At 40.9% G+C, this 13,722-nt stretch overlaps 1 long non-coding RNA gene across 1 annotated transcript; it reads right to left on the bottom strand.

Moving 5' to 3' along the window:
* Positions 1-1,750: 1,750 nt before the first annotated feature.
* LOC136402833 (uncharacterized) lies at positions 1,751-4,323 on the bottom strand. The gene is made up of 3 exons (XR_010751044.1): positions 3,681-4,323; positions 1,999-3,022; positions 1,751-1,895 (listed from the first exon to the last, which is right to left on the bottom strand). It is a non-coding gene; the product is annotated as an uncharacterized lncRNA (long non-coding RNA).
* Positions 4,324-13,722: the final 9,399 nt, after the last annotated feature.

Below are 13,722 nucleotides of genomic sequence, written 5' to 3'. Positions count from 1 at the left end.
AACATAGTAATAATTGAAAGAGTAAATAAATACTTATTGACTGCCTAATTAATGCCAGCCAAGATTTTACGTCTTATAAAATAGTAATCAACTGAGGTTGGTAATATTTGTTCTTCTCCTAAGTGAGGAATTAAAGTTCACAGGATTTACCTGAGGTTACATAAATTGGGAAATAAAAGGTCTACCGGAAAGTTCTGTCCGTTTCTATCACAAGTTTCAACATGTAAGCACATGTTTATTTGGTGCATGTGTGCCTCTCTATTTTTATCACTTAATGTATACATACTGACGTAGAAAATTAACTAAAACAAAGTTGATTCACGTTAGTCTTATGTGTGAAGTGTTACATCCTGGTGAGATAGGCCACAGCAGACACAAAGTGAATTTTATAAGTTTTATTGCAAACCTGCGCAGGGACTACAGGTAACCCACACAGGGGAACACTGCAGCCCACCAAACCTGCGCAGGGACTGCAGGCAACCCACACCTCCGAAGAGACTGGAGCACTGCAGCCCACCAAACCTGCGCAGGGACTGCAGGCAACCCACACCTCCGAAGAGACTGGAGCACTGCAGCCAACCAAACCTGCGCAGCCAACAAACTGCACAGGGACTGCAGCCCCCCAAACCTGCACAGGGACTGCAGCCAACCCATGCAAGGGAGCACTGCAGCCCCCCAAACCTGCACAGGGACTGCAGGCAACCCACGCCTCCGAAGAGACTGGAGCACTGCAGCCCCCCAAACCTGCACAGGGATGCAGGTAACCCACACAGGGGAACACTGCAGCCCCCCAAACCTGCACAGGGATGCAGGTAACCCACACAGGGGAACACTGCAGCCCCCCAAACCTGCGCAGGGACTGCAGGTAACCCACACAGGGGAACACTGCAGCCCCCCAAACCTGCGCAGGGACTGCAGGCAACCCATGCCTCCGAAGAGACTGGAGCACTGCAGCCAACCAAACCTGCGCAGCCAACAAACTGCGCAGGGACTGCAGCCCCCCCAAACCTGCACAGGGACTGCAGCTCCGAGCTTCTAAAATGGCTCCTTTTTATAGGGTGGCTGTCTAGGATGAGCAAGTATCATACAGAAGCTGATGTAGCTGTTAGTCATTGGCTAGGGAGGTCGTGCGCAGTTACGGGGGGGGGGTATTACTCAGTGGAGAATTTCAAACATAAACTTCTGATAAGGGTCTCTGACTCAATGCAGGATGTTGCTGAACTCTTTGTTCTCAGCGTCACAGGGACCTTGTACACTCTTAGCAGCCCCAGCATGTCAGTACTCCCTGAATCTAACATTCCCCCATCTCTTTTGGGCATAAATCAAATCCTTGATTCTTCATCAGTGGGGAGAATGGTATAAGGCTGGGGCTTATGAGAATTTTCTACTTTAGCTGTAGCTATAAGCTAATTAGGTCAGGGGTCCTCCCTAGTATGTGCTGGCACGCTGATAGTGTGCCCTTAGTACTACAAGCTTTACGGACTAATTTCTTTCTGCCTTGCATTTTTCTTCTCTGTACTAACTTCTTACAACTTGCACAAACCTTCTGCAACTTACACAAACCTTCTGCAACTTACATAAACCTTCAACTTTTATGCACTTTCTTATCCAGGAATAACTGGCCTTCATAACAACTTGCTTTTCCTTTTCTTTTCAAAAGTACCTCTACACCTTATACCTTCTATTATCAAAACCATACAATTCCTTTCTAGTCAAAACTCTTGATTTTTAAAAACCTTAACCTTCAGCAAAGACTAAGTTAGTACTAAGTAATCCTCTTTTAAAGATTGCTTTTTGGAGGTGTCCTTTTCATAAGTAGCCTATTGGACACATGACCAATATTCATAGGTTATTCTATAGTGGTAGCTATGAGCACATACATAACTTTCATTTACCTGATAGCTTCTCTCTTAGCCAAGGGACTTACACTCCCTTTCTGTATGACTCATAGCAGTACATGCATCAAACCTTAAGATGACTTACTTGGCTTTCCTTTACCTTAGTTTCCCTCCCTCCCCAAAGTCTCCATGCATGGACCAGTTAACTTCTGGTTTGTGGCTGAAGCAGGGCATGCTGTCCTTCTCAGGGTCAGCTTACAAGGGTTGGTGGGGTCAGTCTTCGCTGTCCACAAAGGTGTCTCTGCTGGGACTGCAAGCTTCAGCCGGCTGCGATGGACCCAGGCGGGTATGCCTTCTACCTTGGCAGTAGTGGGAGTGGTCAGGTTCATGGTGTCTGGACCCGTCTAGGTGGGAGTCAGTCCTTGGGTGGTGTACTGCTAGAAGTGCCTCTTGGACAGTCTTTGAACAGTTTGCTGAGTAACCTATAAAACCTGTAAGTACTTAGGGAAAGGGTGTTACATTTCTACACTTTGCAGTTAGAGTTTAAGTCCTAGTGACTACTGCTTCTAGCTGGAATTAGCAGCAGGTCCCAGCCTATAATAGGCATGGGGCATTGAGATAAGAGAAATAAAGGAGATACTAAACATTAAATAAAGCAATAAAATCAGACTGTCAATACCCACAGTAGAGATCTTTGAGGGATAAATAAAACTTAAATATTCAAGCAAGGCATAGTAGATGGCCCTTGTGTTTACAAGAAATGAGATTAGCTTATCTGCTACTTGGAAGAAATACCTTAGGCTCCTGAACGATGTCCTTAGGCCTTCAGTGGCAATTCCCAGCACGCTGGGCAAGGTCAGGTCACAGGTAGCTGGAGCAGGGCTAGAAGACACTGAACCCTCCCTCCATGGAGCAAGGGGGCAGCTTACCTTCTCATGTCCCTCTTTCCACAGCACAGACGTGTCCCTTGATGGGGCCGGGAAGCCTGGCAGGCTTCAGTTCAATGACCTTTCTTTCCACTCTGGAGCAGGGCCTTGATGACATGCTATGAAGCGCCTTAGGGCGCTGGAGCCAAAAGTTGGTATTTCCTGACTTCTTTTGGGCCTTATTTGCCTTTTCTGTTACTTCCTTGGTCATTATAGACCTTAAAAGCCATGCTCAGAAGATCTCACTGAGGGGCTTGACTAAGAGAGCAAAACTGGGTATCCTGTATTTAAAGAAGCCTAAGGCAGTGGGTTTAGAAGGGGCCGTATTCCCTAAATCTTCTCCTCGGGTCTGGCTCCAGATAGGAGGTGGGGATTCCCCAGAACCAAAGCAGAGGAGGGCAGGGGCTGTAGCAAGGTGATGATAACCTCTAACTTACAGTGCTGTTATCTTTTGCCTCACTAAGCAGTGGCTCAGCCCTTGAGCCGGTGCCCAAGAGGGAGAGGCAAGTGCCTGAAACTGTGAGGGGAGCCTGCCACTTCTCCTGCAGCCAGTTGCAGCCTGGCTGCCTTTTCTTTCTCTACCTCTGCTGCCGTACTGGCTGCATACTGACCGTGCCACCTGCCTGCAGGTGGGTGCTGGTGATAGTACGCTAGACTCTCTATGTTTTCTATGGGTCTAGCAATCCTTGGTTTGGCCAGTCTGCTCTTAAGTTGGCCATTCTAGTTGCAGAAAAACAAACCAAATATGCACACAAAACAAACAAAACTTCTAAACCAAAACCAAAGGGAGAAGGCAGCGTCCTGCGTTCCCCAACTGACCAGGTGGGGAGAAATCAGGTGGCGTCCCGCCTGCTCCACTACACCCTTTTCTAACCAGAGCTCTGTTTCCAAATATTCAAAGAGGAAGCTTATTTACCAAACAGTCTCAAGACTCCAAAGGTTTCAAATCAGCCAAATTCAGTTTCCAAATGGCAACTGCCGGAGGCTGGCCAGCTACCAATGTCTGCTGCAGCCCACTCCGTGAGGAGGGGTCTTACACGGTCTATCTCACTGGAGCCACCATCTGTTACATCCTGGCGAGATAGGCCACAGCAGACACAAAGTGAATTTTATAAGTTTTATTGCAAACCTGCGCAGGGACTGCAGGTAACCCACACAGGGGAACACTGCAGCCCCCCAAACCTGCGCAGGGACTGCAGGCAACCCACGCCTCCGAAGAGACTGGAGCACTGCAGCCAACCAAACCTGCGCAGCCAACAAACTGCGCAGGGACTGCAGCCCCCCCAAACCTGCACAGGGACTGCAGCTCCGAGCTTCTAAAATGGCTCCTTTTTATAGGGTGGCTGTCTAGGATGAGCAAGCATCATACAGAAGCTGATGTAGCTGTTAGCTATTGGCTAGGGAGGTCGTGCGCAGTTACGGGGGGGGGGGGTATTACTCAGTGGAGAATTTCAAACATAAACTTCTGATAAGGGTCTCTGACTCAATGCAGGATGTTGCTGAACTCTTTGTTCTCAGCGTCACAGGGACCTTGTACACTCTTGGCAGCCCCAGCATGTCAGTACTCCCTGAATCTAACATGAAGCGATAGTGTACCCATGGCTACTGATAAAGTTCATTTATGCCACTGTAATTTTTACGAATTTCATGTCTGTCACATCCACCATATTCCCCGGACTTAGCACCCTCTGATTATCACTTGTTTTTGTCCTTACAAAATTTTTTGAAGGGCAAAAAATTCAAAAATGAAGAAGATATCAAATAAGCACTGGTTCAATTTTTCGTATCAAAAGATAAAACATTTTTCAAAAATGGGATATACAAATTGCCCTCACGCTGGCAAGAAATCATTAATAATAATGGCAATTATATTATTTAATAAATTTTATTGACAGTAAGAAAAATTTGTATTTTGTTTTATTCCAAAACGGACAGAACTTTCCGGTAGACCTTATAATAGCATCAGAATTCAAAGCAAGATCTATTTGTCTGGAAGCCTACATTTGTGGAACTAAGCTGCAAAGTGTCTTAATAGAATAGAATAGAAATATTAGGCTAAGTAGATGACGATTGATTCAATATTTTATATATAACTGATAAAAATGTTGAACTTTATTCAAAAAACAGAAGCCACAGAGGAATAAATCTACTAGTACCAGAAGATAAACAATGGTTAATAAGAAGCATTCTAATGTGAAATGAAGGAGTGCCTAGCACAGAACTACAGGAAAAGACCATGGCAGTGGTTTGGAGAAGCCTTGACCTGGGGTGTGACTTTGAGGCAATAAACACACAAATACTTGCAAGAAATACTAGCAAGACCAACACTGGTGGGGGTAGAGATTGTGGTTCATACTCTTTGAGTGACACTTTTACAATATAGTTCAATATTCATAAAATATTTATGCCATATGAAACAGGAGTCTTTGAAAGTTTCACCTCTGGAAACTTAATTCAGTGAAATAATACAAAAGGTGGGTGGGGGAGGAGGGAGAGGAGCTCGAATGAACAGAGATACAAATAGCTGTGTCTATTTATAAAAGAAAAGAACTATTAGTAATAGTACAAATAGCTAGTAGTTGAAGAAATGTTGGGTAAACTATGGAATATCATATACATTCATTAAGTGATTGCTTAGAGACCTTAGAAAAGTATTAAAAATCCATCAGAAGCAGAAGTAATGCATTAATCTGGTATGCACTATAATAGCCACTATTTTAGAGCACTATGTGCTAAATTCTGATCTAAAAGCATCACATGTATTAAACTCATTTGTCCTAATAACTACTCTGTGAGGAAGGTGTTATTGTCATCTCCATTATGTAGAAGAGATACCTGAACTTACACTCAAGGTCACACAACTACTGATGGTATAAGATAGGATTCTTGCCATTGTAGTCAGGCTCTAAAGCACAAACTATTAGCCAGTGTTAATGGTGGTGCTATAATGATAAGATCTATAATTAAGCCAATACAAACATGAAATAGTATATGTGGATAAAGAATAAGAAATATTACTGAAGAGGAATTAGCACACGGTAGAATGAAAGTAGACAGTGGAGTAAACATACTAGTTTATTTTGTTCCTACTCTGTAGAGGCCCTGCACCGTTGTAATAAGAGATTTCTCTGATAATGGTTTCATCCCATCCTACTGGAATGTTAAATTAACTTCTGTGGTTCTTTCCAGATTTTCAGTTTAGAGACATTAAAATATCTCATACTTAATATTGGTCATCTATAACTAGCTATATCTATTTTAAATTTATTAATATATATACAGGCTCATGGAGACTTTCACCCACAGAATAAGAAATTATAATAACATAAAAATAATGAAGTATAAACAAAATATAATAGGAATAAAATTATTCCATTGTCTCTGTTCAACTCTTAAGTGTATTATGTTTTTAAAGTAGTAACATTTTATATCCTAATCTAACTTCTTTGAACTAAAATGAGATTAAACATTGTAAAGAGATCAGTGTACAGACATTTTTTTCAAATTAGATTAACTCCTCAGCATCTTAGTGGGTTGTGGCAAAGAGAGAGATATTCTCTTTAGAATATTCTGTGTAAAATTATATATATTCAATTATTTCTTGAATTAGTCCATTTTATATGATCTACTAAAAATATATCCCAAAAGAATATTGCAATAAATGATGTTCATTCAACTTTTGCAAACCGCAAACTGTCACTGTAATGTCACATTTTATTTCAACCCAGTTTCAAGACTATAATCCTTCAGATCTCCAAGGTAATTTAAGATGTATTCAACTTTAAAAGGTTTCAACTTCCTACTTGCTTTAACATTACATACCAAAAATGTTAGGGACAAATTAATACAGGAAAGCAAACAGAGGTATTGTTATAAACAAAAGAGACATTTTCTTGTGTGATTCCTGGAAAACAAGTTTTTTTACTTTATAGACACACCATATGCATGGTTTTAATGGGCATCAAGAACTTACTAATCTATTGCCTATGTAAAGCCTCTTCATAACAAATAGGGAATCAGACTATATACATAGTACACATACACATTTTCAAAACACCCATATTGTAGCATTTACACCAAGCCCATGAGATTGAGAGTTGTAAACAAAGGAATTTTATACATTGTTTCTAATATAATTTCAAATGGATTCATTTGAAACCTTGATTAAAAATGTATACTGGTATGTCAGATAAAGTATTGGAAAATAGAAATGTGCTTTTTAGGACCCATTATACCATTTTTATTGTTTGAGGAACAGAAAGTTAGAAGCAAAATAAAATATAGGTTTTAAAATAACAAAAAGCTTGCTGCTATACCCATCCTTAATTTTCTTGTACCAAAAAGGTTATAGAAAACAATAAAATTACCAAATGGAAGAGCTCACGGAAGCATACACCAGCGTTGTAAAAATCAATTTAAGAAGCACAACTGCAGTTGTCTTTCCTGGGTTTTTAATTATGTGTTTGTTTGCCATGGTGGCCTAATTTAGTCAAGAAGATGAGCCAACATTAAAAGCTGGTAGAAGAGGTAAGTAATCCCCAGGGCAGGTTCTTGTGCTCAAGAGTTTAAAAGCTACATACACAGAGGCAGGAGCCACGGCACATTTGAGAAGGGGGTCCACTTGACAAACAGTGAAAGGGGAGCAAATCAAATTTTTCACAATTAGTTGAACAACAACTGTGACAGGTTCAGCGCTTAGCATTTTCATTTGTGTGCTCAAATTTGGTTATCTGTCCTCTTTTATGCAAATGCGATGTGACAGGAGAAGCTGGGACGACTCGAGCAGGCCAATCATTCACAACAGGGGCTAGGGCTGCTGGGCCGAGAGGCCGGGATTAAATGGACTGAACGCTGATGGATAAATGACAGCTGTGGCGCTGAAAGCCTCATGAACTGATTTAAAACTTCTGAGGGAGGATGCCAAGAATATAATTATGCTTTATGCCCCAGCCTAAACTGTCAAAATCAAAAGATAACAGAAGAATATAAATTGTACCAAATGAATATTATCAGCATTCATAATTTAACTAAACCCAACATGTTTATCCTACATTGAAAAATAGATAAGATTGGAAAGCTGTGTTCTTACAGCGCAGGCGTGAGGACGGAAGCAAAGTGAAAATATTTTAAGTGAAGCGCAATGGCGAGAAACCCCAGACACCGCAGCTTTCTTCTTAAAGGGCTTCCGTCTCCGACAAGGAAAAGGCATCCTCTGCAAGTTGGCACGGGCAGTTCATCTTCAAATGTATGTCTGCCAAGAATTTCAGGTTCAGGGTGGCATCTCCTATGCATCTAGGGTATTGGAGGAGGATCACCAGCACCTAGGCGACCAAGGGACCATTTCCATAAATTTGTAGGGTGTCTGCACTCTGTCCCAAGCGGCACTAACAATCTAGGATTCCATCAAGCCAAAAGGGCTGAAGCACAGTAGGGCTTGTTGTCCAGCACGCTTCACCTAGGTCTTATCACTGTATTGTCTCCACAAGTTGTTTGTTTTTTCTTGTGGGAGAGACAGAGAGAGTCAGAGAAGGGAACAGATACGGACAGACAGACAGGAAAGGAGAGAGATGAGAAACATCAATTCCTCGTTGCGGTTCCTTAGTTGTTCATTGATTGATTTCTCATATGTGCCTTGACTGGAGGGCTACAGCAGACTGAGTGACCCCTTGCTCGAGCCAGCAACCTTGGGCTCAAGCTGGTGAGCTTTGTTTAAACCAGATGAGCTCGCGCTCAAGCTGGCGACTTCGGGGGTCTCAAACCCAGGTCCTCCACATCCCAGTCCAACGCTCTATACACTGCGGCACCGCCTAGTCAGGCCACAAGTTCTTGATAGAAGGTTTTTACAGAGGCTAGAATCTCCTCTCTGGAAACAGGGATGTGAACTATTGTCTTCAGTACCTTTTAGCATCTGACTCGACGATTTCTTTATTATCACTACATACACACACATCCTTCTGGGAAGACATAAATGATTTTAGACAAAAAGATGGAAAACCCCCATGCACGTATTATATGGATAAAAACATACACATAAAGGGAGAATGTAGTTTTAAATTCTTTTTATAGAAAGGGAAGATACCAAGCAATACCATACAAACTATAGGAATGATCCCTGAAAGTATAGTCTTGCAATACCATACAATGTGAAAAGATACAGAAAGTCAAGATGGTAACAAAGACAAACCATTTAAATGAGCTAGAGAATGTTCACATGCAAGAAAATACATAAATGTTAAAGTGTAACTTGTCTTAAACAATTGATGCTGTAAACTAATAGAAATTTTCCTGCTCTATAATAAACTTTGACATAATTTGTTACCTTAATCCATCTCTTAAAATTTATCATTGTTTACTGTACAGTCGGTGAATAATGGGGGATGGTCACGTGGGGGACCCAGACCCGCGAACTTTGGCTAGAACCGTCCACAACCAAGTGCTCCAGAAGAGGCTTCACAGGAACCCTTTGGAAAAAAGCGACCGTCTGCCAGCCAGTGAGATTTCACCACGTCATATTAGCCCAACTTCCCTAGAAGACCCCTTTAAATATCTCCCACGTAGTTTAATCCTTGCAACTTCCCTGGCCTCCATCTGGCCTCCATCTTTCCTCGGGGCCAGGGAACCTCAGCAGGCGGGAGATGCGCTGTACTCAATAAAGCCTTTTGTTATTCCACACTAACGTGGCTCCGGCCCCTTCCTTCCTTCTCGGCGGGGAAAAATACCTTACATTTACCACAGGATTATTTACTGTAGAGAGTGTCATAAAATTCAGAAAATGTGAATTGGTACATATAGGTATTTAAAATAAAAATATTAATTTCTGTGCAAAAGATCCTATTTTAATATGCTAATAGGAAACAATTAAAGCCATCATTCTAAGACTATAGTATATATAAAATGTTTGTTACTAAATAAACTCCTTTTTAAATTTCTTATAGACTTAAAACTATATGTGCAAAAAAGTGCACATGTCCTGAATACATGTATATCAAAGACATTTCACAAAGTAACCACCATCTAGATCAAGAAATGGAGCATTCCCAACTCCACAGAAGCCCCTGCTATGTGCCTTCTCAGTCGTTAACCCCTCCAATGTAATCACTTTGGGGAATTCCACAGCTGGATTTTGCCTGTTTTTGAAATTCATGCAAATCAAATAATACAAAATCAATTCTTTGTGGTCTAACTTCTTCTGGAGGAAGGTGGGATTGTCGAGCTGCTCTATTCAGTATTCTCTTTGTGGCATTTATTTGTATTTTGTAACAATAGTTTGTGCTTTTTCATTATATAATATTCCATTGTATGAATAGAATATTTTATAGTTGGTTTCTTGATAAGAACATTCTTGCACATTAACTCTGGTGCGTGTGTGTGTGTGTGTGTGTATTTTTTTTTTTATTTTGGTGGTGCATAGATTTTCATTTCAATGGAGTATATACTTAGGAGTGAAAGTGCTGGCTGGGTCATCAGATGGACACACATATGAATATATAGTTTTAGTACATCCCGCCTAATCATTTTCTAAAGTGGAACAAAGCATTTTTTATATTTTAAGGGAACCGCACTATGCCCTGTGAAATTTTGTTTTAGGTTACAAAAAAATAATAATCAAAATTAAATACACCACACATACAGTTCTCAGCCAGAAAATAATGTGTCTAAATTAAAACCTGAATGTTGATTTCTCCTGGCTCTGCCAATACCATACATAAATGCCCGACTGTGGAAAGACGGGGTGGTCATGGCAGCCCACTGTAATGCAGTCTGCTTAAGGAGTTCATTAAACTGTACTGGAGAATAATCATTTCATTGAGTGGCTTCCCCAAAAGTGTGTTGGGTGACTAAAGTCAGATATACATCTGCCCACAAGTCCTGATTTTATGTGGCAGACATAGGGCCTATTCTGTATTATTCAGAATATGAGCCATGTTTCTCGTTATCTAACACATCTGATTTTATCCTTTTAGAATGACAAAAGGCCTGCTGCACTTAGTCTATAAACGTGCTCTTTCAGTAGGTGGAGAGATCTCACTGCCCAGCCTTACAGCCAGTCGCACACAGGTGAGTGCCTGGACAACACTTTGAGCCAATCATCAGACCAGTAAGGCTTGTCTGTGGCCAAAATGACTACACACAGTTTATGAAGCAAATCCATCTGCTAACTCCATCTACCAGGCATGCCGACACGCTCAGAACATCAGCAACCAAACTCTCTGAACTACACTGGAGTCTATCTATGTCTGGAAAGGTCTGCCCCATGCTCACTTCTCAACTGTTTTCAAGAGCTCATAAGGAGTAAGAGTTGATATCTGGATCTCTTCCCTCCACGAAGGCTCCTTCTGGGGAATTTCCCTACTTTCCCCAGAAACCATTAGGGTCTACAAAGTAATTTTTTTCTATGATTTTTTGGGGAGAGCACATACTAAAAACAGTTCTGACCTGCTAGTACACAGTCAGTTTGTCCCTCCCTGGGCTCCACATAAGCTTTCCTCTGATGACTGACTGCTCTTGTTAACCTGACTACCCCACCCCACCCCCACTGGCCCACCTGCATTTGTGACGCCTTAGCTTTTGACTGGATTAATGGCCAAGTTTCTTAATACTCATCCCAAGGCAAGAACAGGTCTTCTGCAATCTCAATGTCTTCATTCTCATTGCCCTTTTTCCATGGGTTCCAGGTTTTTGCATTCCATTCCCGCTCCATGACTGTTGCCTGTATTCTGTGCCTCTATAATTTCTTTCCTCCCAATTTTATAAAGCAGCAAATTAACGTTAATATTCTCATATCTTATTCCTCAACTTTCTTGGCTAAGTCAGTAGTCAAGAGGGAGGTGCGTAAGCGTACATCTTTCTCTGTTTGGAGTCCCCTCCTAGTCCCCACCTTTCAGCTCAGCCTTTAGATGGACATCAGTGGGCAACAAAACTACCACAGCACACAAAAAAGCGCTCAGCAAACAAATGTGCCAGCCCAGCTGGGGTTTTCTGAGGTCTTCGTGCTCACAGGGTGGGCCACAAGCCTCTAACACATGGGCCACTCCTGCCCACACAGAGGTCGATTGCCAACTCAGGATTTCCCCCACAGAAATTCCTTTTCTCTTGCCCATTTCTCTGGTCTCCTGGCTGGCTTACCAATTGTTGGGAAATTTTCCTGGAACTTAGAAATCAAAGAAAGAGGCTGATAACTCCAGAGAGTTGATTAAGGAGACATACGATCAGACTTGGGGGCAGCAGGACAGTACATCTCTCCACGGAAAAGAAACAGAGGTGTCACATATATGTAACAAAGCAGCCTGTGCTAACACAGGGGGCTTATCACCACACGACTATGCTTATTAAGAGCTGTATAACACAAGGCAATAAAACAACTTAAAGGGCCCACTTTTCCATGCAAAAACATTCCTTCCAGGTGATATGGGCAGCCCCTTCAATGGTGAACTGGATGTCAGCTTCCTTGGAAGGATGGTTTGGGTCACATTAGGTACCAGGAATCATTTTATATAAAATATACCTAAACTGTCTTCACCAGACAATTTTTTATTCATCCTTTAACACTCAGCTCAGACATCATCTCTGTGGAACCTGCAGCAACTCCTTGAAACAAAGTTAGTCATTTCATTTTTTAAGGCTTCACAAGGCCATTACAGCCTGTAACATGTTGTATTAGAATTACCTGCTAGAATGCCTGCCTTCCCCACCGGACCACGAACTTCACAAGAGCAAAGGCTGTGTCTATTTCATCTTTGTACCCTCCCCCTCCCATTTCAATTCAATTCAGCAAATATTCAGCACCCAAAATTGTGTCATTTTCAAAATTGGTACTTAATAAATATTTCATGGAAAAGAGTGAAAGGAGATACATTTATATTATTTTTAAACTCCTTCAAAAGAGTTCAGGCAGAAATTAACACATGATTATATTATTTTTAGATAAATACACCCAAATAAAATGGATAGATTTCTCAAAAAGAAGCGTGATATCGAAGAATCAGATTCTGGAAGTGAGCAAAAGTTAAGTGTCAATAAAATAGGACTTGAAGGCTGACGGGCACAATTTAATTTATAGCATTTTCCATCACTTAACACTGAACAATACGATTGGATTAGAAACCCATTCATGGAAGCTTCAAGTGATTTTGGTTTAACATTAACAGAAGAACTGGCAGCTATAGCCACTGATCGTAGATTGATGATTAAACATAAGGAATTGTCTCTTGAAGCCTTTTGGATTTCTATAAAAGAAGAATATGTGGCAATATCTAAAAAAGCTTTGAACATTTTACTACAATTTTCAACATCCTATTTATGTGAATTAGGATTTTCTACCCTCAACACAATTAAGAGTAAAAAGAGAGGAATTCTTCAATGTATTGATGAGGAAATGAGAGTTAGCCTTTCAAATATATGCCAAAACATTGAAGAAATTACTAGGACACATCAGGCTCATGTTTCTCATAAACACAAGAATGAAACAACTTAACACATTCGTGCTGGGATCTGCTCAATTTATTAAATCTTACTAAGAATGTATCTATATATATATAAAGATAACTTTTTTGTTGTTGTTTTTTTACCCCTTTTTTTATGAATTCTAAAAAGCATAACTCAAAAAATGTAACATAAAAATGTTTTTTAATGTCAGAATAAATTTAATTACTATAAAAGCATGCTTGGACTTTATTTTTTAATATTTGACTTAATTATTATAACATATTTCTCAGAAATTTGTATATAGTGCGCCTACAATTATTTGTAGGATTTTAAATGCACCCCAACCTCAAAAAGTTTGAGAACCACTGCATTAAGCCCAGGCTCAGCCTTAGAATTCTCAACTCAGCACCTAACAGGCTGCTTTCTGGAGTTGGTGGTCAAGATGAATCCTGTTTGTCACTCCTGGTCTAGTTTATTTTCTCTTATTACAGACAAATGAAGTGAGGTACAGAGAGGTTGAACAGCTTTGCTAG

The sequence above is a fragment of the Saccopteryx leptura genome, chromosome 4 (assembly GCF_036850995.1).
Source record: "Saccopteryx leptura isolate mSacLep1 chromosome 4, mSacLep1_pri_phased_curated, whole genome shotgun sequence".
Taxonomy (NCBI): Eukaryota; Metazoa; Chordata; class Mammalia; order Chiroptera; family Emballonuridae; genus Saccopteryx; species Saccopteryx leptura.
The sequence above is the reverse complement of the archived record's forward strand: the minus strand, read 5'-3'. Positions and strand labels throughout refer to the sequence as shown.